Genomic DNA, 10,054 nt, shown 5'->3' with positions numbered 1-10,054 from the left:
AACAGAGGGATCCAGGGGCAGGATGGCCTGGATTTTTGGTCCATTGCAGAGCCCTGGGTGTGGGTGTGGGTGTGGGTGTGGGTGTTGGAGCAGCCTCTCCCTCGAGGAAATCCCTTGAGACTCCTCCCAGTGTAGGAGGCTTCCACATATCCAAGATGTGTTGCCACCTTTGGTTTTCTATCCTGCTCCCTAGTGCCAGGGCCCACATGTTCTGAGGCCATGGGTGGAGTCTTTCCTTAAGCCTTTCTGCTTTGAATTTTGTGTTTCAGGGCAAACCTTGGCATGGACTCACCACAGCCAGAATGTTTCGCAGTGAGTGGCTCTTTTAGTTGCTACCGATAGGCCCCAGAGAATTTTAAACTATGGGCTAGCCGCCCTCACAGCAGCCAGTACAGGGTAGTCTTTTGGTAACCTCCTGCCTACCAAGGAGGAATATCTCCTGCTGCCCCAAATTAATGGGCTCACATCTGGTGCACTCACATGCCTTCATTAGAGCTGTATTCTAGTCAAAGAGCACATCGAGGCAGTGTTTTCTTCCTTGGCCCCAAGCAGAACATCTCTAGAGACCTCTGTGCACTTAGCGCCAGAGTATGATCACCAACTGAGGGAATGGCCCCTTGTGGTGTGTGCTTTATGGCTTCCCAAAACCTGTCAGTAGGGAAGGCTCATGCCCCCTGCCTAGAGATGGTGAGACGCAGGCAGGAGCCCATCCTCAGGTGCTTGGAGGCAGGATGCTGCTGGTTATTTCAAGGGCTGGAAGCCATGCCCTGGTCTTCAATGGGGTTGTGCCAGGACTCTCTGAGGTATCATGGTGCTTTGTTGGAGCCACTTGATCCGAATGGGGCCTCTGATGGGGTCTGCATGCATACACAGGACCATAGCTTCTCCTGGGTTGGTCGACCTCTCCGGAAGCCACTGGTTTGTCAGAGAGCCCCCTCCAGAGGAGAAAAGGCTTCTGGGTGTCCATTCCCCCGTGAAGGCTTTGCAGAGCCCTTGGGCATCCCGTTATCATGTCCATCGTGAGGCCCTGTTGACCTGAAGGGGAGGGGTGGTCCGGGGATGTGGGCTGAGGAGGGTGTAGCTGCATGGCTGTTGTTTGGTGGCCTTGCACGGGCCACAGTAGGGAATGCTGCCACAGAAGAAATTGGCCCTGTTTGGGAATCTCTGTGCTCCCCAAGGAGGAATGCTTGACGTGGCTCCCCTTCCACCAGATCGGAATGTGGGTCTTGAAATTCATCTCGATTGACCTGAATTGTGGTAAGACTGACCATGGAGGCACCATTTCATTACGTGTTGCCCTGGGGAGCAACCACGCAGATCTCTGTGCATGTGGAGGCAGAGCACGAGGATGGACTTAGCTTATGGTCAGTTGTGGGTTCTGCTTGAGTGATTTCCAAGAAGTGTTGGTTGGGAGGATGTGGGGCCAGGCCTGGAGGTGGTGAGAGGCAATAAGGACCCTTCATCAGGGACTTGGCAGCTAGATGCTCTTGGCTCTTGTGAGAGCTGAAGGGCAGGTCCCTTGCTGGAATGGGGTTTCCCAGGTCTCTGTGAGGGATCATGGGCCGTCAGATAGGCCAGTTGTCTCGGACAGGCCCTTTCATGAGTTCTACATACAGATACAGGCCTGTGGCATCTCTTGGGATGGCCTTCCTCTACGGGAGCCTCTGCCTACCAAGAGAGCTCCCTCGAGCCCCTGTCAATGTCCACTGTGTGGGACATAAAGGCCTCATTGTCTGGGTGTTGTGCACATGGACAAGCAGAGTGTGACATCGGCCAGCACACGCTTGCCCACACCAGGGTGGGGCCCAGAGGAATGTCTCCAATCCCCCCAGAAACACCCCCAGTGTTTTCCCCACCTAGCAGACCTGTTGCAAGGCCTTGTGCTGCCTGGAGGATCCATGAGGCTAGTCCTTCCCTGGGGAGACATATACGTACTGGTTCCTTCATCTGCCCCTGACACAGTATTAAGGTACATAAGATGGCATTGATCCACCTGTCCACTCATGCCTTCATCTTTGTAAGTATGGATGGATGGAGGAAGTGAGCCAAGGACGAGGGTCGAAAGGGAGGGAGCTAGAGCATTCTGGAGGAAGGGAGGCAGGAAGGAAGCTATGTAGGGAGCTGTTTGTATGCGTTTCTGCTATGTGTTCCTTTCGCTGTGTGGAGCTACATTTGGGCCCTATGTTCCTGGATGTATTGCTGCAGGTATTTCTTGTAGCATCATTCGATGCATGAGCATGTGGCACACACGTCCCCCAATGCATCTAGCATGGAGTTGGAGTTCTCACAGCTGTCCTTCTCACCTCTTGGCAGCCATCGTCCCCAGAGAAATGAAGATCTGTGTTTGGCCTATGTTCCCTAGGGCTATCACCATGAGCCTTGGCCCAGCACGTCGATTCACCAGAATGGCACATCCCTTCAGGCATCCTTCTTTCCAGGAAGCATCTGAAGTAAGCCTTCACAAGTGGTAGGGCACAGCTGAGTGAGGAGGGCCTCAGTTGGGTCGATGATGAGAACTCATATGGTCCTGAAGAGAGCTGATGACCAAAAAATCATGCTCAATAGGATTATGCTGAGGCCTAACAGAGGGATCCAGGGGCAGGATGGCCTGCATTTTTGGTCCATTGCAAAGCCCTGGGTGTGGGTGTGTGTGTGGGTGTGTGTGTGGTTGTGGGTGTTGGAGCAGCCTCTCCCTCGAGGAAATCCCTTGAGACTCCTCCCAGTGTAGGAGGCTTCCACATATCCAAGATGTGTTACCACCTTTGGTTTTCTATCCTGCTCCATAGTGCCAGGGCCCACATGTTCTGAGGCCATGGGTGGAGCCTTTCCTAAAGCCTTTCTGCTTTGAATTTTCTGTTTCAGGCCCAGCCTTGGCATGGGCTCACCACAGCCAGAATGTTCCGCAGTGAGTGGCTTTTTGGTTGCTACCGATAGGCCCCAGAGAATTTTGAACTATGGGCTGGCCGCCCTCACAGCAGCCAGTACAGGGTAGTCTTTTGGCAACCTCCTGCCTACCAAGGAGGAATGTCTGCTGCTGCCCCAAATTTATGGGCTCACATCTGGTGCACTCACATGCCTTCATTAGAGCTGTATTCTAGTCAGAGAGCACATCGAGGCAGTGTTTTCTTCCTTGGCCCCAGGCGGAACATCTCTAGAGACCTCTGTGCACCTAGCGCCAGAGTATGATCCCCAACTGAGGGAATGGTCCCTTGTGGTGTGTGCTTTATGGCTTCCCAAAACCTGTCAGTAGGGAAGGCTCATGCCCCCTGCCTAGAGATGGTGAGAGGCAGGCAGGAGCCCATCCTCAGGTGCTTGGAGGCAGGATGCTGCTGGTTATTTCAAGGGCTGGAAGCCATGCCGTGGTCTTCAATGGGGTTGTGCCAGGACTCTGTGAGGGATCATGGTGCTTTGTTGGAGCCACTTGATCCGAATGGGGCCTCTGATGGGGTCTGCATGCATACACAGGACCATAGCTTATCCTGGGTTGGTCGACCTCTCCGGAAGCCACTGGCTTATTAGAGAGCCCCCTCCAGAGGAGAAAAGGCTTCTGGGTGTCCATTCCCCCATGAAGGCTTTGCAGAGCCCTTGGGCATCCCGTTATCATGTCCATCGTGAGGCCCTGTTGACCTGAAGGGGAGAGGTGGTCCCGGGATGTGGGCTGAGGAGGGCGTAGCTGCATGGCTGTTGTTTGGTGGCCTTGCACGGGCCACAGTAGGGAATGCTGCCACAGAAGAAATTGGCCCTGTTTGGGAATCTCTGTGGTCCCCAAGGAGGAATGCTTGACATGGCTCCCCATCCACCAGATCGGAATGCGGGCCTTGAAATTCAACTCGATTGACCTGAAGTGTAGTAAGACTGACCATGGAGGCACCATTTCATTACGCGTTGCCCAGGGGAGCAACCATGCAGATCTCTGTGCATGTCGAGGCAGAGCACGAGGATGGACTGAGCTTATGGTCAGTTGTGGGGTCTTCTTGAGTGACTTCCAAGAAGTGTTGGTTGGGAGGATGTGGGGCCAGGCCTGGAGGTGGTGAGAGGCAACAAGGACCCTTCATCAGGGACTTGGCAGCTAGATGCTCTTGGCTCTTGTGAGAGCTGAAGGGCTGGTCCCTTGCTGGAATGGGGTTTCCCAGGTCTCTGTGAGGGATCATGGGCCCTCAGATAGGCCAGTTTTCTCAGACAGGCCCTTTCATGGGTTCTGCATACAGATACAGGCCTGTGGCATCTCTTGGGCTGGCCTTCCTCTACGGGAGCCACTGCCTACCAAGAGAGCTCCCTCCAGCTCCTGTGAATGTCCACTGTGTGGGACATAAAGGCCTCATTGTCTGGGTGTTGTGCACATGGACAAGCCGAGTGTGACATCGGCCAGCACACGCTTGCCCACACCAGGGTGGGGCCCAGAGGAATGTCTCCATTCCCCCCAGAAACACCCCCAGTGTTTTCCCCGCCAAGCAGACCTGGTGCCAGGCCTTGTGCTGCCTGGAGGATCCATGAGGCTAGTCCTTCCCTGGGGAGACATATACGTACTGGTTATTTCATCTGCCCCTGACACAGTATTAAGGTACATAAGATGGCATTGATCCACCTGTCCACTCATGCCTTCATCTTTGTAAGTATGGATGGATGGAGGGAGTGAGCCAAGGACGAGGGTCGAAAGGGAGGGAGCTAGAGCATTCTGGAGCAAGGGAGGCAGGAAGGAAGCTATGTAGGGAGCTGTTTGTATGCGTTTCAGTTATGTGTTCCTGTCTCTGCGTGGAGGTACATTTGGGCCCTATGTTCCTGGATGTATTGCTGCAGGTATTTCTTGTAGCATCATTCGATGCATGAGCGTGTGGCACACACGTCCCCCAATGCATCTAGCATGGAGTTGGAGTTCTCACAGCTGTCCTTCTCACCTCTTGGCAGCCATCGTCCCCAGAGAAATGAAGATCTGTGTTTGGCCTATGTTCCCTAGGGCAATCACCATGAGCCTTGGCCCAGCACGTGGATTCGACAGAATGGCACATCCCTTCAGGCATCCTTCTTTCCAGGAAGCATCTGAGGTAAGCCTTCACATGTGGCAGGGCGCAGGTGAGTGAGGAGGGCCTCAGTTGGGTCGAGGATGAGAACTCATATGGTCCTGAAGAGAGCTGATGACCAAAAAATCATGCTCAATAGGATTACGCTGAGGCCTAACAGAGGGATCCAGGGGCAGGATGGCCTGCATTGTTGGTCCATTGCAGAGCCCTGGGTGTGGGTGTGTGTGTGGGTTTGGGTGTGGGTGTTGGAGCAGCCTCTCGCTCGAGGAAATCCCTTGAGACTCCTCCCAGTGTAGATGGCTTCCACATATCCAAGATGTGTTGCCACCTTTGGTTTTCTATCCTGCTGCATAGTGCCAGGGCCCACATGTTCTGAAGCCATGGGTGGAGTCTTTCCTTAAGCCTTTCTGCTTTGAATTTTGTGTTTCAGGCCAAGCCTTGGAATGGACTCACCACAGCCAAAATGTTCGGCAGTGAGTGGCTCTTTTGGTTGCTGCCGATAGGCCCCAGAGAATTTTGAACTATGGGCTGGCCGCCCTCACAGCAGCCAGTACGGGGTAGTCTTTTGGCAACCTCCTGCCTACCAAGGAGGAATGTCTGCTGCTGCCCCAAATTTATGGGCTCACATCTGGTGCACTCACATGCCTTCATTAGAGCTGTATTCTAGTCAGAGAGCACATCGAGGCAGTGTTTTCTTCCTTGGCCCCAGGCGGAACATCTCTAGAGACCTCTGTGCACCTAGCGCCAGAGTATGATCCCCAACTGTGGGAATGGTCCCTTGTGGTGTGTGCTTTATGGCTTCCCAAAACCTGTCAGTAGGGAAGGCTCATGCCCCTTGCCTAGAGATGGTGAGAGGCAGGCAGGAGCCCATCCTCAGGTGCTTGGAGGCAGGATGCTGCTGGTTATTTCAAGGGCTGGAAGCCATGCCGTGGTCTTCAATGGGGTTGTGCCAGGACTCTGTGAGGGATCATGGTGCTTTGTTGGAGCCACTTGATCCGAATGGGGCCTCTGATGGGGTCTGCATGCATACACAGGACCATAGCTTATCCTGGGTTGGTCGACCTCTCCGGAAGCCACTGGCTTATTAGAGAGCCCCCTCCAGAGGAGAAAAGGCTTCTGGGTGTCCATTCCCCCATGAAGGCTTTGCAGAGCCCTTGGGCATCCCGTTATCATGTCCATCGTGAGGCCCTGTTGACCTGAAGGGGAGAGGTGGTCCCGGGATGTGGGCTGAGGAGGGCGTAGCTGCATGGCTGTTGTTTGGTGGCCTTGCACGGGCCACAGTAGGGAATGCTGCCACAGAAGAAATTGGCCCTGTTTGGGAATCTCTGTGGTCCCCAAGGAGGAATGCTTGACATGGCTCCCCATCCACCAGATCGGAATGCGGGCCTTGAAATTCAACTCGATTGACCTGAAGTGTAGTAAGACTGACCATGGAGGCACCATTTCATTACGTGTTGCCCAGGGGAGCAACCATGCAGATCTCTGTGCATGTCGAGGCAGAGCACGAGGATGGACTGAGCTTATGGTCAGTTGTGGGGTCTTCTTGAGTGACTTCCAAGAAGTGTTGGTTGGGAGGATGTGGGGCCAGGCCTGGAGGTGGTGAGAGGCAACAAGGACCCTTCATCAGGGACTTGGCAGCTAGATGCTCTTGGCTCTTGTGAGAGCTGAAGGGCTGGTCCCTTGCTGGAATGGGGTTTCCCAGGTCTCTGTGAGGGATCATGGGCCCTCAGATAGGCCAGTTTTCTCAGACAGGCCCTTTCATGGGTTCTGCATACAGATACAGGCCTGTGGCATCTCTTGGGCTGGCCTTCCTCTACGGGAGCCACTGCCTACCAAGAGAGCTCCCTCCAGCTCCTGTGAATGTCCACTGTGTGGGACATAAAGGCCTCATTGTCTGGGTGTTGTGCACATGGACAAGCCGAGTGTGACATCGGCCAGCACACGCTTGCCCACACCAGGGTGGGGCCCAGAGGAATGTCTCCATTCCCCCCAGAAACACCCCCAGTGTTTTCCCCGCCAAGCAGACCTGGTGCCAGGCCTTGTGCTGCCTGGAGGATCCATGAGGCTAGTCCTTCCCTGGGGAGACATATACGTACTGGTTATTTCATCTGCCCCTGACACAGTATTAAGGTACATAAGATGGCATTGATCCACCTGTCCACTCATGCCTTCATCTTTGTAAGTATGGATGGATGGAGGGAGTGAGCCAAGGACGAGGGTCGAAAGGGAGGGAGCTAGAGCATTCTGGAGCAAGGGAGGCAGGAAGGAAGCTATGTAGGGAGCTGTTTGTATGCGTTTCAGTTATGTGTTCCTGTCTCTGCGTGGAGGTACATTTGGGCCCTATGTTCCTGGATGTATTGCTGCAGGTATTTCTTGTAGCATCATTCGATGCATGAGCGTGTGGCACACACGTCCCCCAATGCATCTAGCATGGAGTTGGAGTTCTCACAGCTGTCCTTCTCACCTCTTGGCAGCCATCGTCCCCAGAGAAATGAAGATCTGTGTTTGGCCTATGTTCCCTAGGGCAATCACCATGAGCCTTGGCCCAGCACGTGGATTCGACAGAATGGCACATCCCTTCAGGCATCCTTCTTTCCAGGAAGCATCTGAGGTAAGCCTTCACATGTGGCAGGGCGCAGGTGAGTGAGGAGGGCCTCAGTTGGGTCGAGGATGAGAACTCATATGGTCCTGAAGAGAGCTGATGACCAAAAAATCATGCTCAATAGGATTACGCTGAGGCCTAACAGAGGGATCCAGGGGCAGGATGGCCTGCATTGTTGGTCCATTGCAGAGCCCTGGGTGTGGGTGTGTGTGTGGGTTTGGGTGTGGGTGTTGGAGCAGCCTCTCGCTCGAGGAAATCCCTTGAGACTCCTCCCAGTGTAGGAGGATTCCACATATCCAAGATGTGTTGCCACCTGTGGTTTTCTATCCTGCTCCCTAGTGCCAGGGCCCACATGTTCTGAGGCCATGGGTGGAGTCTTTCCTTAAGCCTTTCTGCTTTGAATTTTGTGTTTCAGGCCAAGCCTTGGCATGGGCTCACCACAGCCAGAATGTTCCGCAGTGAGTGGCTCTTTTGGTTGCTACCGATAGGCCCCAGAGAATTTTGAACTATGGGCTGGCCGCCCTCACAGCAGCCAGTACAGGGTACTCTTTTGGCAACCTCCTGCCTACCAAGGAGGAATGTCTGCTGCTGCCCCAAATTTATGGGCTCACATCTGGTGCACTCACATGCCTTCATTACAGCTGTATTCTAGTCAGAGAGCACATCGAGGCAGTGTTTTCTTCCTTGGCCCCAGGCGGAACATCTCTAGAGACCTCTGTGCACCTAGCGTCAGAGTATGATCACCAACTGAGGGAATGGTCCCTTGTGGTGTGTGCTTTATGGCTTCCCAAAACCTGCCAGTAGGGAAGGCTCATGCCCCCTGCCTAGAGATGGTGAGAGGCAGGCAGGAGCCTATCCTCAGGTGCTTGGAAGCAGGATGCTGCTGGTTATTTCAAGGGCTGGAAGCCATGCCGTGGTCTTCAATGGGGTTGTGCCAGGACTCTGTGAGGGATCATGGTGCTTTGTTGGAGCCACTTGATCCGAATGGGGCCTCTGATGGGGTCTGCATGCATACACAGGACCATAGCTTCTCCTGGGTTGGTCGTCCTCTCCGGAAGCCACTGGTTTGTCAGAGAGCCCCCTCCAGAGGAGAAAAGGCTTCTGGGTGTCCATTCCCCCATGAAGGCTTTGCAGAGCCCTTGGGCATCCCGTTATCATGTCCATCGTGAGGCCCTGTTGACCTGAAGGGGAGAGGTGGTCCCGGGATGTGGGCTGAGGAGGGTGTAGCTGCATGGCTGTTGTTTGGTGGCCTTGCATGGGCCACAGTAGGGAATGCTGCCACAGAAGAAATTGGCCCTGTTTGGGAATCTCTGTGGTCCCCAAGGAGGAATGCTTGACATGGCTCCCCATCCACCAGATCGGAATGCGGGCCTTGAAATTCAACTCGATTGACCTGAAGTGTAGTAAGACTGAGCATGGAGGCACCATTTCATTACGTGTTGCCCTGGGGAGCAACCACGCAGATCTCTGTGCATGTCGAGGCAGAGCACGAGGATGTACTGAGCTTATGGTCAGTTGTGGGGTGTGCTTGAGTGACTTCCAAGAAGTGTTGGTTGGGAGGATGTGGGGCCAGGCCTGGAGGTGGTGAGAGGCAACAAGGACCCTTGATCAGGGACTTGGCAGCTAGATGCTCTTGGCTCTTGTGAGAGCTGAAGGGCTGGTCCCTTGCTGGAATGGGGTTTCCCAGGTCTCTGTGAGGGATCATGGGCCCTCAGATAGGCCAGTTTACTCAGACAGGCCCTTTCATGGGTTCTGCATACAGATAGAGGCCTGTGGCATCTCTTGGGCTGGCCTTCCTCTACGGGAGCCACTGCCTACCAAGAGAGCTCCCTCCAGCTCCTGTGAATGTCCACTGTGTGGGACATAAAGGCCTCATTGTCTGGGTGTTGTGCACATGGACAAGCCGAGTGTGACATCGGCCAGCACACGCTTGCCCACACCAGGGTCGGGCCCAGAGGAATGTCTCCATTCCCCCCAGAAACGCCCCCAGTGTTTTCCCCACCAAGCAGACCTGGTGCCAGGCCTTGTGCTGACTGGAGGATCCATGAGGCTAGTCCTTCCCTGGGGAGACATATACGTACTGGTTCTTTCATCTGCCCCTGACACAGTATTAAGGTACATAAGATGGCATTGATCCACCTGTCCACTCATGCCTTCATCTTTGTATGTATGGATGGATGGAGAGAGTGAGCCAAGGACGAGGGTCGAAAGGGAGGGAGCTAGAGCATTCTGGAGGAAGGGAGGCAGGAAGGAAGCTATGTAGGGAGCTGTTTGTATGCGTTTCAGCTATGTGTTCCTGTCTCTGCGTGGAGGTACATTTGGGCCCTATGTTCCTGGATGTATTGCTGCAGGTATTTCTTGTAGCATCATTCGATGCATGAGCGTGTGGCACACACGTCCCCCAATGCATCTAGCATGGAGTTGGAGTTCTCAC

General features: G+C 54.2%; 3 non-coding genes across 3 annotated transcripts; all 3 read left to right on the top strand.

The window, feature by feature from the left end:
* The first annotated feature begins 2,500 nt into the window (after nucleotides 1–2,500).
* LOC130846861 (small nucleolar RNA SNORD115) lies at nucleotides 2,501–2,581 on the top strand. Its single transcript, XR_009051656.1, has one exon. It is a non-coding gene; the product is annotated as a small nucleolar RNA SNORD115 (small nucleolar RNA).
* Nucleotides 2,582–5,092: 2,511 nt separating this feature from the next.
* Nucleotides 5,093–5,173, top strand: LOC130847025 (small nucleolar RNA SNORD115). The gene has a single exon (XR_009051820.1). It is a non-coding gene; the product is annotated as a small nucleolar RNA SNORD115 (small nucleolar RNA).
* Nucleotides 5,174–7,679: 2,506 nt separating this feature from the next.
* Nucleotides 7,680–7,760, top strand: LOC130847024 (small nucleolar RNA SNORD115). Its single transcript, XR_009051819.1, has one exon. It is a non-coding gene; the product is annotated as a small nucleolar RNA SNORD115 (small nucleolar RNA).
* The last annotated feature ends 2,294 nt before the right edge of the window (nucleotides 7,761–10,054 follow it).

The sequence above is a fragment of the Hippopotamus amphibius genome, chromosome 2 (assembly GCF_030028045.1).
Source record: "Hippopotamus amphibius kiboko isolate mHipAmp2 chromosome 2, mHipAmp2.hap2, whole genome shotgun sequence".
NCBI lineage: Eukaryota > Metazoa > Chordata > Mammalia > Artiodactyla > Hippopotamidae > Hippopotamus > Hippopotamus amphibius.
Note: the sequence above shows the minus strand (reverse complement) of the source record. Positions and strands in the feature narration are given on the sequence as shown.